This window comes from Rhea pennata, chromosome 16 (assembly GCF_028389875.1).
Source record: "Rhea pennata isolate bPtePen1 chromosome 16, bPtePen1.pri, whole genome shotgun sequence".
Lineage (NCBI taxonomy): Eukaryota > Metazoa > Chordata > Aves > Rheiformes > Rheidae > Rhea > Rhea pennata.
Genome location: NC_084678.1, coordinates 14,349,557 through 14,364,447, shown reverse-complemented (window position 1 = coordinate 14,364,447; position 14,891 = coordinate 14,349,557). Strand labels below are relative to the sequence as shown.

Below are 14,891 nucleotides of genomic sequence, written 5' to 3'. Positions count from 1 at the left end.
TTTCACTGATGTGTTCTATATCTCTAATAACCATCAAGGAAATGATTTAACTGTTTCTTCGACCTTTCAAGAATGCTCTTGTGCTTTATCTCCGTTCCCTGGGGAAGAAGTTGTAAGCCCTTTTTAAAGTATTTGATACAGTTTCATTAGATCTCAAACACAGCTGTTCCCCATTTCTACAAGTGGATTTCTCCCTTGTTGCCATTATCTTTTAAATTCAACTGGAGTCTATTACCCACACTGTGGGTACTTTTTTGCACAAAATGTACTCCATTTCCCTAACCCTTCAATAACCTACTTACCAGATAGCCTATTTGCACATTCTTAACTGAAATTTAAAAGCCCATAACGATTCCATTATCAGAAATATAAAAATAAAAAAATTAAAGAAGAAAAATTAAGAACAATTTGTGAAAGGTATTCCTCTGCTGGAGGTGGGCACGCACCACCAGAACCCTAACCTCTCCCTGGTGACTCCTCGGCACCTTGCACCTGGGTGGAAGAGGAGTCCCAAGACTTTGCATTTTTATTAGTGTCATGATACATGTCACTTACATTAGATTGGAAGAAAACCAAACTATTACATGACAAAATTGCCAAATCAGACAGAAATCGAACCTGCTGCTAATCACATGGGAACCAAAACACTATCTGCTATTCCAGTAATCCAAAGGGCTGAACACACATGTGGTAAAAGCAAGCATATCTGGATTTAAATAAAAACCTCTGAGGGGATGGCACAGGGGATGGAAAAAGCAGCCAGGAAACGGCTAAGCCAGTCCTGCTGCCAAAACCCCCAGTACCACCATACTCTGGAGAAATGAGTGGATAGTGGTGGAGGAAGGAATTGAGTGAAGGTTTCCCAAACCCCCTGCCTGTGCCCTGACCACAGGGTTTCCCTTCAACTCCTTCACAGAGCTGCGTCTCTCAGTAATTCGGGTGCTGTGATCATGCCATAATTATACATCCTCCAAAGGCTTTCCAGGCTACATAGTTATTTAAACCACATCAGTACATTTTTATGTGTGTGCAGTGGAAATTCTTACCTAATGCTGCAGTAAATTATTAGTTGCAAACAGCAAATGTCACACACTGATTAAAAAGAAAAATAAATAAATCTACCTAGTATATAAAAACAAAGTGGGTAATGTTTTTATGCAATTTCATTGTCATAGACTACATGATTTAATTTTTGGAATTAGGAAGCTGGGGAAAAGAAGAGTCCCTCCCAGCTTTGTTTCGGAAAGTGGGCCGTTAGCCTGTCTGTACTTTTCACTATAGCTCCGATTACAACAGATATCTCCCATGCCTATCTCATCTGAAATGCTTTAGTGCAGGCATTTCACCAGTTATCTCCACGCTCTACCTCCAGGAGCATAACAAATGTTTTTCAGAGTAATAGGAGGCGGCATCTCCTGCATTATTCAAAGTTCAAATGAGACTTTGGTTGCCATTTGTCTAAGGAACAGGATATTAATTGCTACTCTGGCCGCAGTGTTGAAGCTCTTGGCATCCTTGCTTTCAGTCCCTGCGTGTCATTACAAAGGGTAGATATTCAGCAGCCTGGAGGAGCGGATCTCTGTCATGCTAGGGTGAGACTTCTATCAAGTTAAAAAAGAATGAAGAAAGCTTGTGGGATTGAGTTGTCCCCAGTTTCCAGAAAAGCTTGGAATTGTCTCAAACCTCAGAGCCTAGGTGCAGAACCCGAATCAAAAAGTAGAATCACTTCATGACTCTCTGTGTGGAGACCTCAATATCTATTCCAGTCAGAGCTGGCGAGGAGCTCAGGCTCCTCACCAGCTGCCCTCTGGCATGTACTCATGTGCCATGCCACAGCACTCAACCCAAACGCAGCCAGCACCTGCGGCTACCAGTCTACACCAGCAAGGAAGTACGCTGGTCTTGAGGTCAATTGGTATGCAACAATTCCTCTCCAGAAAGGCCAAAATTTCTTATCCACCAAAACAGGGTGTCATTTCTAAACATCCCACCTGGGGACAACGCTTGGCCCACGCTACCTCCTGAGCCATGAGAGAGCGATGTCCATCTCTAGCCAGGGAGCCTGACAATATGGACTGTCACAGCCCAGTTCTCGGACTCGCCCCAGGCCCTGCCAGGTTTAATAGTAAAGACAAAGCCAATGAGTTTTTCCATAGGCTTCAATTAAGTTTTAGACTGGTCAGAAAAAACAAAGATTCATGAAAGCAACAAATAAGGTTAGCACACGCGTGGTCTGGTGGCACCTGCAAGAACCCACCTGCACCCCTGCAGCCTCTGCGAGAGCCCGAGAGCAACACAGCCTAGCAGGTACTGCCAGGAGCTCTTCTCCGCAGCACCTCTGGGACCTGCTTTCTAAGAGATTCCTGCTCCTTAATCTCTCAAGACTTTCTGCAAACCTCCCCATGGATTCACAGCTATAATAAATATGTGCGAACACACTGAGTGTTTCGCGGTTAATATGTTGTTTATTTTTAACTCCATGCCACTAGGCGTTGTCAGAAGCAACGCACCGAAGCTGCTGCAGTATTGCACTCTTCCGCTATACAGTGGCAGTGTCAGAAAGCGAGTCCCATGCTTTACCTTCCGAAGCACCATCTTATCATATACAGAATGACATTTGAAGAAGAAAGAAAGCAGTGATAATGATTGCACATTAAAAATAATTTAGAGCTTACTTTGATTTTATTCAGATTAAAAGAAAGCCCTACAGTGTACTTGCAGGCTGAGAGAAAAAAAATTCCATCCTATTCGTATACGCAGCGACTTCAGTACTCAAAGTACTTAAACATCTGCTTAAGACACAGTGCAGTGCTCCAATATGCTGCTCTGGTGTCATATGTCACCGTGTCGACTTTTATGCTCCATTATCTAAAAATGGCTACCTCTTAGACAAAGTCCCTCAGTGATTCGCTAATTACTTCCATTAGTTTAAAACAAACTTGACTAGAGACAGAGAAAATCCTGAGAGAAATTAAGTCTAATTTTTTAAACAAGCAGCGTCTCTGCTCCACATTGTTCTTCTCAGGTGCCACAGGCAGACGAGTGCTCGGCGGCAGATTGAACGCGGGGAACCTTGCAGAAGGGCCCTCGGCACCCGCAAACGGAAAAAACCTTCGAGGACATCCACATTCCCTGCCTTTTTGCTACTAACAGGAGCGGCACCTTGCCCAGCGCCCCGGAGGACAGCTGAATACACGGGTTTAGCCCGAGTGCTGCGCAGCGGCTGCGAGGAGGTGACCCTGGGGACTGCACATCCCCTCTCGCTCTGGGCAGCGGGTTGGTGCTTTCTTTGCGGCTTTCTGTGCATGAACAAGTCTCCTCAGTGGGCCAGAGAGCACGGCACGTGCTAAAGCGCTGTCCTCACGCTGGCTGCTGCTCGGAGACAGCGCTGAGGCTTCAGTACCACCACGGATCAAGCCTTGGTGGTACTTCTGGTGACAACCTGCTGACTAATCAATGTACCATGCCTCTGACAGACAGCAATTTGTGTTCTCTATGAGATGACGCATGATTGTATGTTAAAAAACTGCTTCAATAAATCACTCAAAATGCAACCCCCCCCAGGCTGACTGCTCCCACCACCTCGCCTCATCTCCTTCCATCCTGCCCCCATCGCTGCTTTATTGCCTATTTACGTCATTGCTGAGACACTCCATCTGCTGTGACCTCAAGTGGACACACGTTCACTTTCTGTGAAGGACTCAGCTATACGGCTGAAACTTGAAAGCATCTCTCATACCAATTAAAACTGAAATATGTCTCTCAGAAAAATCCCACTATACAAATTCTCAAGTCTCAGAAGCAACGTGTTAATGTTAATAATTATTAGAGAGCTGAACAAATGCAAGGACTGGCTAAAATCGCCTAAGAGGCCCGGCTCCACCTGTGCTGAGTGGAATCATTAGGAGTAACCACTATGGCTTGTTCCCGTGGTCTCAGCTGCATGTTTCTAATGCCCAACACAAAGAAGGTTGCGTCTACACTGGCAAGCAGTGGTACGCTGCAGGGGCAAACCGGGACCACTCAACAGCTGGTGTTGAGGATCCAAAGTCCACGCTGTGCGTATTGAGGTCACACATTGGACAGTGCGTAGCCTGGTCCCATGACACTCACCCGTATGCTGTTGTGTAAGTGAATACAGAGGTTTCACTAAACCTGCTACTCCTCCTCCCACCCGAATCCCTCAACCTTTCCTCAATTCTAAGCAAAAAAGCCATACAAGGTGTCCACAAATAGATACCCATGCCAATTTTCTCCACAACTGCTTTCAATAGAAAATACTTTGCAGAAAATACCAGTCATGCAGGGAAGACCACTCAGAAACTTGCCAGCCCCTGGGCGTTTGGGATCACAGTGCTTGGCTGATGGTAACTTTAGCTGTTGCTACTGCTCTAGGCACCATTTATACCGGGCTTGTAAAGCACCTCACCAACACAGCATAGACCTATTCATAGAACTATTCATGCTCTCACTACATAGGAGCCAAGGCTGTCATTAGTGATCATACCCTCATCCTCCTTGCCTCCCTCTGAAAATGATTCCTCTGGATGTTATATGACTACCGAGAAGCATTTATATATGTGTGTGTATATAAATATACACACACATACATATACACACACAGATTATACACACACACGCACACACACATATTTATTATATATCTCTGTTTAGAAATTTGACAAGCAAAACATATAAGTATTTGGAAAAAATAATACAATTATTGTTCTACAGTAAATGCCATAGCTCAAGAAAAGGGGATCTCTTCCATATTTTCAAGTCCCACATCTGACCTTTACTTTTTGCTCTTTTGGAAACTGAAATTAAAATTTTACCTAATGTCATAAAACATTTGGGTTTTTTTCTTCCTTTATCTCTAAATTTATCTAATTTGCAGTTGATGTAAATTTTGACTTTATAATAATTTAAGAAATAAATAAACACACATTGGATCTGTTTACTAGACTTAGATCTCTCTGTGGACTCAAATCCATCTTTCTTTGACCAGTCTGAAGTCTTAAGAACACTGCATGAATTTAACATTCAAAGCAACAGCATCAGTAATTAGGATTTCAGATAAACAGCAAAGCCACACATCTATCATTTTTACGGGATAGTAGAAAAGAAAACTTTTTTTAATATACTCTGGAAAAATGTTCAGTGATGCTTATCGAAAGCTTATGCTGAAAACTGTATCAAATCTGTGATGAAAAGAAAACCAGGAAGGCACCCTCATTAGCAGACTTTTAGGTTTAACCCTTTACCCTCATCATTTTTAATTGCTTCCCTATGAAAAGAGGAAATACAACAATTTGATATGCTGAAATAGGGATTGAGTGATGGGCAGAGAAGCTGCAGGAGTCTGCAGCAAACTGCTGGGCATCTAAGGAAAAAATAAATGATGTCTTTCTTCAAAAAAAGATACAGAGTAAAAAAAATTCAACAAGTTTTGCATTGTTCCTTTTTATTATTTAGCTTGTTAAAGTAGCTGGACAGAGTCAAATGATCAAGCAAGGATCTCGAAAGATGATGTGAGTACACTGAACTTGCATGCCCCTCAAATGTCTGAGAAATATCTTGAATTTAATAGGACTATAAATGGTATAAACCAAAGAATTCACTTTAAGCCTTATTATTCTGGATTCTCCTTTAACTTCTCCTATTCCATTGAAAAGTGTCCCTTCTGGCAAGCTGCACAGTGCTGTAAGACCAGGAAAGAGAATACTTATGTATTAGAATATTTGCCCTGGCATGATATTGTCTCACAGCGCAGGATATGGGGCCCTTCAGAGCTCTGCTTTCCACCATGGTCAACGCAAAGTTGCTTGATGAACTTCAAAGCATGGAATACTTACCCCTACTTTTAGTAGGATGCTACGTGCTTTTCACATTGTATTTCTTGAACAGGTTCCTTTATATCTGGCATGATTATGATAGACCTAAAGTGCCAAATCCACCCTTAATCCATCAAAACCACACCACTTCTCTGAACACCGTTAATATGAGGCTGTCTTAGCTGCAACTGTAGAACACGTTCAGGTAAAGTGTAGGGTCGAGAGCATTTATCAAAGCAGGCCTTCTGTGTGCTCTTTGGCAAATAGCCTCATTCCCTGCCCTGGAGCTCTGACCCCACACACCTACGTTCATCTGTTCTTGCAAGCTTCAGCATGGGGAGCTGCAGCCCCATGGGGAAGTGACAGGCGGGGAAGAGAAGAGGCCATATCCATCATAAAGAAATAGAAAAAGTTCACCACCAAAACTTAAGAAAAACGTCTTTGATGGTAGGAACTTATTGTCTAAGAACAGGCATGAAACCATTCAGTTAACCAAAAAAAAAAAAAAAATCACAAATTCCTGAGCACTCCATAGGTGTGTTACATTCTCGCAAACTGATTTCTCCATTAAGTGCTAATGTTAAATAAGAGCGCTCTGCTTCACTGGGAAGTTTCATTTGCTTGAGAAAATAAGTACATAGCATAAACCTTTATGGGGCCCCATTTTCAAGGTATCTTTCTTCATGCTCATGCAACAACTCCTCTGTGATTCTGTGAGAAAACAAACTTACATCCACAGGAACACGCCGCAGTCAAGTGAACTCCCCATGGTCACATTGGAAACCCACAGCAAAGCTGGGAAGTGAATCCTAAAATTCAGTTTCCTGTTCAAACTGGTAGACCAAACTCAAAAACACACTTTGGTTTTACCAAATATGAGAGAGGAAAAGTTTAAGTGGAAAATCGACTTTTGCAAGCACTTCATGATGCAAGTAGGGGCAGATTCTTACTTCTATAAATCACTAACAAATTATTAAATTAGTGTAAGGTTAAAAAAATAAGAAATGTCACACAATGTATTACAACTGTTCGGTAAAACAGAGTCCTATGAACAAACACAAACATTGGCTGGAGTTCTGGGACTGCAATATTTAAGTCACAAAAGGCTAATGATGAAAGATGAGGAGAATTCTGTTTCCCTTGTCCTAAAATAATGAATTTATGTAGATATAACCATCTTTGCACTCGTTCTGAAAATAACTTTCAGGCATTGTAGTTCCAGTGTTTTGAATAAACAAAAACCAAGAGCTGAGCCCTCCAGTTGCAAGGGATGCTACATGAAAGTCCTAAGTCCTGCTTCTCTCCCATTTCTGCCCACGGTGAATCAAATGCTGTCAAACTATACATAACTAGATTTGCTTCTCATAGTTAACAAAACACTCAGAACTTTTCTCCTTCTGTAGAAGAGAAACAATGTATAAATGCATAAATAGGAAAAAAGATAGCTGTAAAATCTGATGGAAACAATGTATAATTTTCAACCTGCCATTACTATTTTTATGGGTTACATTTTCAACCACGTCCCCATAAAAAATATTATACTAATAAACTCTCAGTATCTTTATTTAATATTTATAGTACTGTAGAAAAACTAAACTCTACTGGTAAAAGGTAAAAACAGCAATTCAAGCAGCTACTTCAGCACCTAATAATCATATCCCTAGTGATCAAGTTTATGAGCATATAGTTTAACAAAATACTTTGATACAGAAAAGTACTGGAGATAAACAGGTATGTGTTGGTTTGTACATGAATATATACAAAGAGTATGCATATCCTTTTATATCCACTCCCTCGGCTTCACAGAGTATGGATTACTAATTAAATGTTCTCAGAGTGAAAAACAAAAATAATGAATGAGTTAGGAGAAGTAATGAACTACCTCACATTTGTATCATGAGTTAGCATGTTCTTAATGTTATTTTCTTGCAATTATCAATACAAAAATCTGCAGCAATCTGAACAATTTTGTGTCTCTCAGGTCAATGTTAAATGTTATATCCAATTTTCCAGTGGATGATATATGATCTCTGAGCTATGACTGCTAATATTTGCCATATTGGAATAATAATAAATTACCATAACAATTTACCACATGTAATTATGTTAAACAAAACCTTGCTTTGTTTATCTTCTTGTAATCTTCAGTTACAGTGAATCCTCCCATGCTGGATGTGCAGTAATACAAAATTCGTGACTTTCACAACCCATCATATGCCTGTTAGAAGTGATTCCAAGCACAAGTCAACAAGACAACGAATCAGCAAACGAACAGAAATCTATCTCCAGCAGTAAGTGAGATAGATTTGAAATGGCACACAAAAATATTTTACATTTAAGAGTACATTTTGGACTTCTCCACTTTAAATTCCAAAGCTCAAGCCCCTTCATGATCAAATTATCCACGCAAGTTTTGGGCACACAGTGTTTAACTTCTAACCACCTCACCATTCATTCGCTGTCTATTCCGCCTTCACAAACCCAGTACTGCCTCCAATTGGTTTTACAAGAAAAATTGCAAGCCTTGTTCACGCACAAGTAATTTGATTTTAAAAAAGTCATTTCTGGAGCCACCTAAATGCTTTCAACACCTTTTCCAGCTTTATATTCACTTTTAGCAGCTCTTGCTTACACAAGATTTCCGTTTCCACGGCCGGATGAAAAGAGGAATAATACATTTCAACACACTGAAATCGGCCTCCCTTGGAAAGGCACCTGAAGGGCCTTTCTGTCATTCTGTCACCCTTACAGTCAGTGGTGACGAGGAGCTGGGAGTACATTAAGAAAAGATTTAAATCACATTCAAAGAAAACAAAACCACCCCTACAGTAAACAAAACCCCATTCTCAGACACTGCCTGCCTCCCTCATATTCCCATCAGTGCTATTTTTCATTTACTCCAAGCCAATTCAACTAAAATACATGTTTTTAAGAAAAAAAATCACATTTCACTTTTGGTGGAGGAATTGGAGGGGAGTACGGCCCCCCTGGAGAGAATGACTGTAGAACATGATAGGGAAGATGAATCACTGTAGCAACAGCCAGCCAGCCATTAATTTTCAGCAAGCCAGGAGTTGGTCCAATTAAACCAGGCTCCTTTCTCTACATTAACATGCTTTATTCAGTTTTTTTTTCCGAAGCTAAAGCATCAGCTCGAGACCCCAAAGGCTTTCTGTTTAGGATCAATCAATCTACCTTGCTGCACTGTAAAACATACACTGTCAGCTCTGAGGCTAGCTCAAGAAAAGAGCAACAGTGGAAAAATTTGATAAATCGACATGTTCTGGCAGTCAGTAGAGGGATTCTTCCTACACTGTCGCTTATTTTTATCTGATTAGAAGCAAGTATTAGGAAAGGAAAAGAGGGGTACTTCCCTCTGTTCTCCTCCTGGTATTTAGAGTTGGGCTGGGAGGACTCTCTTCATCTAAAATCTAAATCCAGGGCAGAAACTTCATCGCAGACAGATGCTACCCGTATTTCACAGGGCAATGAGTTCACATTGGATTTGCACAATACAGCACCCAGGTTCAAGCCTCTCTGCCAGCCCAGGAGCACGAACCTGCTCCTATCGGTGGCCCCTGCTGAAGGCATTACCCAGTGTTTCCCAAATTGTTATGCTCAAGGCTTTGCCCAGCGCATGCAACCCACCTCTGGGCGCCCAGCCCTCAGCTTGGGAGCAATTGCTGTCGCAGAGCAGGAGAAGGATACGGACACGGCACGAAGGCCCCTGTCCAAGGAGGGTATGGTGCCACCGGGAGCTCGGGTAACGCGGAGGATCACCCCCGTCTTTTAGCTAAATGCTGTACCAACTGCGCTGCCGGCTTCTCTCCTGTTTTGAGTTGGTATTTTCACGCTTGGCTGAAAACCCCTCTCACTGCAGTTCAATACGACGGTCGTCCGCAGGCTTTAGGAGGAAGGCAAACCAGAAACTGCCGGAGCAGCAGCTCATGTTTGGCTTGGGATGAAAAGGTTAACGTAAAGAGAAGCCACGTTCGGTTAAACTTCGAAAATACCGATCCGACTGCCTGACACTTTCTGGCAAATGCTGAATTTTTGTGGGCAACCATTTACGTTCTTTGCTGCTCTTCAAATTCCTGTCGGAGAGCACTGAGATTTGCTGTGGCGCTAATGAGATCACTTTGCAATTAAAGGCCGAGCAGGAACAAACCTCTCACCACCCTACGGAGAGTCTGGGTCCTCCAGCAGACCCGCTCCGCTGCTGGCCCTGCCGCACAACGTCTCTACGATTAACTCCCCAGACAACGGGGGCTGACCGACTCCGCGGATTAACCGATGCGCTTCTCCGCTTCGGGGCGGAGCGCGGGCCGGGCGAGGAACCGGCGGCCGCGCGCGGGGCCGTCAGTCTTCTGCAGCCCCGAGTAAGCAAGTGCCGGCGCACATGGAGGCTTCTCTCCTCAGTCCTAATGATTTTCACAGTGCCATCACGTTCGTCCAACTAGCTACGTGGGGAAAGATTTTAACCATCGCGATGTATTTCTGGAGAAGAGCTACAGGTGTTGGTAACGAGGGTAGTTTGGTGGGCCAGCTGCCCACTGCCGAGCGCCGCCGGCGCGTCGCCGCGGCCAGGGCCGGGGCGGCCGGGCCGGTGCTCGCAGGAAGCCCGGGCGCGCGGGACCGAGCACCCTCCCGGGCGGTCGCTGCCGGCCCCCGCTGCCCTCCCCGAACGAGCCCCGGCGCCGCCGGGGGCTCCTCCCCTGTGCCCCACATCCAGCCTTTTTTTGCAGCTTGCCAGAAAAGTTGGCAAGTTTTCTTCCTTCGTCTAGGAAGAAAAATGTGAACACAGGCCGATTCCAGCCTAGGAGAAAAGACGAAGGAGCTGCCGAGTGCGTGGCAGCGTCAGAGAGCCTCGGGCTCCTCCCTGCTCACACTGCACAAAACCACAACCAAACTCCGCAGCGCCTCCGAGCAGGGGCTGCTCGAGCCCGGAGGAAACCAGAGGGGCCAGCGAGGGCGCCGAGCTCCTGCCCGGCTTCACGCGCACGCGAGCTCTGACACCCTGAGCCCAGCTCATACCCACCCAGGGAGCCAAAGCGCGGCACACTAAACGAATATAAGTTAGAATTGGATTTTTTTTTTTTAATGTAAGCAGCAAGACAGGGTGACAGTATGTGCTCTGCACCTCGGCACCTCTCGGTGCACCAAAAAACGCAGCAGCCCCTAACTTCAGCTGAAGCCTCCCCAAGTCTTCACAAGAAGTTAGTATCATACCGACCAAAGCACTGTTTGGTTCCTGCTGGGCTCCTGCTTTGGTGTTTGGGCAAATTTAGAGGCTTTATTTTCAGGTCTGGAAGCTCTGGGTTGTGCGGCTGGGACTCGGTCAGAGGGAGCAGATCAAGCGGTGGCCTTGATGCCAAAGCCGCGCTGCTTCAGCAAGTCACAGATACTGGACATGTTGGGAGATGACGGGGCTTCGTTACGGCAAAAACCTTAACGTCTCTGCTCCAGGGTCCCACGCCACGTCCGTGGTGCAAAAGGAAATTAACAGGAGAAGTTAAACCGCAACGAAACGCAGCTCCAGACTTTCTGCTGTTGGCCCTCACTGAACAGGAAGGAAATCTCTGCTGCAGCCTCATCCTGGACCCCGGGAGGGGCCGGGGCCGGGTGGCAGCGGCTCCGCGTGGAGACCCTCGCATGGGGGACGGGGGTTGCTATCGTCTTTCCTTTCACCCTTCACGTTCACCCCTCTCGCCCTTCCTTGCCGCAGCGATCCCCAGCAGAAAGGCAACGCTCCCCTCGCCTGGACAAGGACCTTCGAGTGGTAACCTCAGAGTTAACAGAGCGCCTTTGGCAGGGCTCAGTCTCAGCAATTAAAGCAAAGCGACTGACGGCAGTAAATTAGAGAACGTGACAAATGTAGCACAAAGCACCGCCGATCCCAGAAGGTACCAAATTTAGTGTTAAAGCAAAGAAACAATGGGAAAGTCCAAGACATTTCAGAGTGTAGTGAATCAAATTAAATTGCCTGGAATTCCACATGGAATACGTTTGACAAATTTCTTTCCCCCTCTTCAGCTTTTCTGTTTGAGATGAACTGTCGTCTGGCAGCTTCAAACGTCTGGCACAGCTTCAGCTTCAGTTTGCTGGGGCTGAATCCAAACACGAACCTGAACTTTACCAGTTCTGCTCTTTTCGTAAACATACTTGCTGTGGCTGCCAAGTGCTTTCCAAAAGCACACAAAACCCAGAATCCAAAAGGAAAACATTGTCTTGCTGCAACCAAATTTGCATTTCCCCACCTTTGGGTAGCACCCGCTACGCGGAGCAGCTGGAAGCCGGGGGGAGCCCGCCTCGGCCTGCAGTCCCACCGCCGTCTGGAAAGGCGGCTGGCGGGATCGACGCAGCTCCCGAGCGCCCCGTGCAAGCCGACCCGGGGCTGCACCGGCTGCTGGCTCTGCCCCCGGGCCGCGTGGGCAGCTAATAACCGACATTAGCAGCAGGGTTCCTCAGACCTGCTGGGGGAGACAACCAGCAAAATGTCATTTTACATGTGTTATCGACAGCGGAGACTGTTTTAGATTACCCCGGTGAGCAGTTTCAGGAACAAATTCATTTTAAAGTAAGGAACTTCGGGCAGAAGAGACAGATATAAGCAGAGTTGCGATGAAATTGCTCCTGAGAGCACACAGTATCGGGCTGAATAGATCAGATTTTTTCATTTGGCTTTTAAAACAGAACTGTTTTTTCAAAGCACTTACAACGATGCCACGTTTGGATGAGGCGGGATGCAGTTCCTCCCCGGCAGCGAGCCGGGATTCAGCAGCACCCCACTATATCTGCAGCTCCTCTCTTTCAGAAAATAAATTCTGTCCTCCTCCATTTTAAAGCATTTTAAAACTACCAAGCTCCATAAACTATTCAGCTGCAGAAGACTAAAATGAGGCCACCTCTAGGATGAAGAGCAGCAAACGACAGAGGTGTGTGAATTTTGGCACAGGACAAACAGTCAAACAGATGCTCTTAGAAAAGCATATATTATTGTTCGCAAAGCACTGGCCTCATCTCTGAGAGCCACAGAGAGTTCCCACCACTGCCTAAAACAGCCAACATCTGGTTCATACACACTGTCATTTATCACATGTCTCTTCCCTCCTTGAATTTTAGTTATGACTAGATTTTGTAACTATTACATTTGAATCCATTTTATCCACCCAGACGTTTCCGTAAGCTATTAACTAAAAACTGAAAGCTGTGTGTAGATTTTTCCAAAAATAGTAATAAAAATATAGTCTTAAAAATATGCACACGACCTTTATTAAGAAAAGCCCAATATGGAATGTTTAGACCAAGTAAAAACACCAGCAAAACCAATGATTAACAAGCATGCACTTATGTGCTTTCCTGAATAGGAAGAGACTTAAGAAATCGCTTTTATTTTTTCAGCAAAGACCACTGCTCCTAATGCTGACTAGCTTGTTAATGAACAAAAATTGCCTATTACTGCATCGTTCTGATTGCTCCTGGGAGATGCTGAGCTGGTGCTGATCCAGTCTGAGTGATCAAGTGGCAACATTTTGAAAGAAACTACCGAAGTTGGCACTTTCTCAGCAGAGGAGCCAGATACCGACTATGCCTGAAGAATAAAACATCCTTTCTCCCCTGGGAAAGAGTAATATAGTAATGAATACAACAGGCAGAAGCCCTCATATTGAGAGTTTTTTTTTTTTTGTCTACGGCATTTTTTTTCCCGATGCAACTCTTGATCTTTCTGGGAATAATTTGATTTAAAAGTGACTTTTTAATCCATACATTTGAATAAGCTACCACCAAAAAAGGACATACAGTGCAATAAATAAATACCTCTTGCAAACTTCAGAGCTCTCTGCATTGGTTCATCCATCAAAATAATTCTGTAAAAACCAAAGGATGCGCAAACCCAAACACTCTTTCCTCTTGCCATAGAAAAAGACTGAAATCTATTTCTGCAAATGTCATAATGTTTCTGTTAAACGACAGAGTCTTCTGAAAATGTTTTCAAGTCCTATGGAAAAGGCCTTCACAAGCGCTGGCAACCTGCATCTCTGCCAGCCCTCACCCAAATAGATCCTCAAGACAGAGTAATAAGAACGTTAGGAAATGTCGGCTCTACTCCTGCTTTTTAGTCGAAGTTTCTCATTCAAAGAAGTCTCTTGCTTCATCCAAATCCACACCGAAACCTACGACTTACCCTTCTGAACTGATCACTAGGGGAACTGTGATTGAAAGTATAATACCCCACTGAAGTTTCCTTAGTTCTGCCCATCACTGTCCTGTCTGATCACCTTTCACATCAGGTCAGCTGGAGAGGTTTCAAGACGACATCAAAACATCAAGCCATTTGAGGGCATAAAAGTCAACTACGAGGTATGTCACTTAATTTTTGCTTTTTATTGATTGGTTGAAAAAGCGACATTGACTGGCTGATTTATTTTAAAGGTTAAACGAGCATGATGCATGATATAAAAGTCTTAGCAAACCTTGATTCCCCTTTCTGCTGTGGACTATAAAGACGTCAATACATAAATATCCAACAATCACAATTTTCTAAGAGATACCTCAGTGTGATTCAGACACCTGAGCTAGAAACTCATCCCTTTCTTACTGACGGTAAGGGAGCAGCTGGCACGGACCCCAAGAGGACACTGTTTTGGCTCTTATGGCCCGTTACCAACATTGATAGTAGCACTTCAGCACTTGAAAGTCACTCATTTGCATTTTTTCAAAATCCAGCCTTAGTAAGGAACGTCAGCTACTGCCATCACATAGTAAACTCTAGTTGAATACAAACATGTGGTTAGTAACATGTAAAATTACATCTTAAGGTTTAATCTGATTATTAAAATAAATCTTTCTACAGAGCACATACACATTCATTTATATTGCACTCCTATGACCACAAGTTTAATTTTTAGTATTTAATTATTCATTGTGGATCAGGTCTCAATATAAGCTAATATGCAAAGATGAGGAAGAATGGGCACTTGTTTATCTCAGGTTTTTCCAATTAACTTAAGTTGTTCATTAATCACATTACTTTTCTACTGTGTGATAAGAAAGAAA

At 43.9% G+C, this 14,891-nt stretch overlaps 1 protein-coding gene across 4 annotated transcripts in view; it reads right to left on the bottom strand.

Annotated features, from left to right (window-relative positions):
• CDH4 (cadherin 4) overlaps window positions 1–14,891 on the bottom strand; it is a 452,425-nt gene that overhangs the window by 174,996 nt on the left and 262,538 nt on the right. The gene's annotated exons all lie outside the window — the stretch shown is intronic.